Source organism: Antedon mediterranea, chromosome 10 (assembly GCF_964355755.1).
Source record: "Antedon mediterranea chromosome 10, ecAntMedi1.1, whole genome shotgun sequence".
Classification (NCBI taxonomy): domain Eukaryota; kingdom Metazoa; phylum Echinodermata; class Crinoidea; order Comatulida; family Antedonidae; genus Antedon; species Antedon mediterranea.
In genome coordinates this window covers 10,567,382-10,569,927 of record NC_092679.1, presented here as the reverse complement: position 1 = coordinate 10,569,927, position 2,546 = coordinate 10,567,382, and the positions used below count along the sequence as shown (strand labels likewise).

Below are 2,546 nucleotides of genomic sequence, written 5' to 3'. Positions count from 1 at the left end.
AGACGGGCAGTCTCCGTTGAGTGAAATTTCCTGTATGCTGACTGATTGCACTCATGAACGCCATTAATTACAATATGTTCTTCTAGGCTTGCGTCAACAACTTTTTCAAGGATTTTCGACATGAATGGTAAGTTAGATACAGGTCTATAGTTCTTGAGAGTTTTCGGATCTAAGTTACGTTTCTTTATGAGATGTCTAAGAAGCGCATGTTTAAAATCATGTGGAACGTAACCCGTCTGTAGTGATGCATTGAGGATAGCTGTTATCAAAGGGAGAAGTTCCTCAAGGCACTCCTTCAAGAGCCATGTCGGTAGAGGATCTAATTCACATGACTTACTCTTTGATTTTAGGATGATTGTTCGCACTTCGTCTAGAGAAACCGTCGTATATTCCAGTAAGGGTGTTGCATCAAATGTGGCCTCTCCAGGATCTCTCTCTTGAGCATTAACTTTCAACATTCGCCGATATATCGTGACGGATATCTGCAATTTTAGAATTAAAGAAGGAATTAAAGTCCTCGGAGAGGATTTAGCACACAAGCTTCGAAATAAAGCTAAAATATAAGCACATATAAGTATTTAAATTGTATTTTTGTTGTCAAAAGTCAATACGATTTTTTTTGGCCGCCTACGAGAGGCATTTTTTTTACCATACAAAAAAAGGTGGCCGTGGCTGCTTACGGGAGGTACCAAATGCAGTAATTAGTCAGGAAAAACAAACACATGTGACAAATCTTATTGATTATATGTCGAGACATCCAGTAAGTTCTATTACACGTACCACATAAAGATACAAAAGTAGGCGAACATTCTACTTCATTAGTGGATATCAGATCTTATGTTTGTAGCTCAATGCTTAAAAAATAACCAATGGTATAAAGTAACGTTTTTTTAATTATTGCATCTTCAGTTTTCCTGTTTCCACGATAAGCAAACTGTGGGGGTTTTCAATTAAATTATGAGACTAAAAATAAAATGGATGATTGACAATTAGAAAATTTTTTTTTCAACCTGTTTTCTCCCATTGTGCTGTGGATCGAACACCCTCAATAAATATGATAAAAAAAAAAAAAAAAAAGTGAAAATTGAAAATTATGTTTGGTTTCTAATCTCCGACATCATTCAAAATGGGAGGTGCACATGTAAATGTTCATATGTTAACAAAGTTATGGAATGTTATGTTAACACATATTAGAGATATATATGTGACACACAAACAATTGGGGAGAAAGAAATAAGTATGACTAGACATGAACTCGTCACTTTGACGAGTTAGTTATCCGCACCACTAACGCCACACGCACGTACGTTAAGCCTGTTTTATAAAATGTGCACAGAAATTTATGCTACTGTATTATGATTTATATAACATGTTATAGGTTAGCAGATTTTAAACAGAGGTGAATGGCTCTGATACGAGCAAATTATTGTTTGCCGCCCTCTATCATTTAAAAATTCATTATAAATTTTGATATATAATATGTACCAGAATTTGTCGCTTTTAATCAAGTTTTTTCACAAAATGAAACATGACGATACCATGAACATGATGACCTGAAGAAAATATGTTGCTTGTGCTAAATTCTGTCTATTTTGTGCCATAGTATACACATATACACAGTATACTGTAAATACTACATACAGTGATCATAGGTGAAATTACGAGATTTGAAATCGAGGTAGTTATTCAAACAAGAAACGCTACGTGCAGGTCATACGTTATGCGCTCAGAAAAAAGATTATGCCATTATAATAAGAAGAAAACAAAATGTTGTCAGTTATGCTGTAAATACTGCATACAGTGTACCATACAATAGGTGAAATTACGGGATTTGAAATCGTCACTTTGACGAGGTAGTTATTCGCACAAAAAACGCCATGTGCACGTCATACAGAAAAAATATTATGCCATTATAAACTGAAGAAAACAAAATGTTGTCAGTGTGCTCTCTATTTTGTGTCCAAGATGCCTACGTTATACATTATATATGGGCAAAACATCTAATTACTCAACTCCCTGACGAAAAACTACAATTACAATCCTGTTGGTGCAGTAACCGCTGCTTACTTGGGCTCGAATCTAACCACTAGCCATCAGCGCAAGCTCGGTGGTCTAGAGGTATGAACGCCAGGCTAGTGATCTGGAGGTCGTGGGTTCGAGTCCCACCCGAGAACTACTTGCGAATTTTTTCGCAAGTATTCTCAAATGTACAGTATAAATTACAAATTACGTAATTAGGGTGAGCTCGCTTCACTCGCTCCCCCTCTAGAAAGTGTAGACGATGGTTCTTGGAATGATGACTCGGGTTTTAGAAGGACGTTCTCCTTGTACGTTTTCTATCGGTTACCATTATTGAAAATGCTTGACATTTGTAAATCTAAACATACTCTGTTTCACAGTGTCTTAGATGATTAATAAAATTTTAAAGTATAGTGTTTATTATTTGATAGGGCCCTCGTAGGGCGATCGTGGGGAGGCGGAGTTCTTTTAAAAGTGTTTATTCGAGGGACATGTTTAATTTTTTAGCCACTAACAGCGAAACTTAG

At 36.1% G+C, this 2,546-nt stretch overlaps 1 non-coding gene across 1 annotated transcript; it reads left to right on the top strand.

Moving 5' to 3' along the window:
• The first annotated feature begins 2,101 nt into the window (after positions 1–2,101).
• Trnat-agu (transfer RNA threonine (anticodon AGU)) lies at positions 2,102–2,176 on the top strand. Its single transcript has one exon. It is a non-coding gene; the product is annotated as a tRNA-Thr (tRNA).
• The last annotated feature ends 370 nt before the right edge of the window (positions 2,177–2,546 follow it).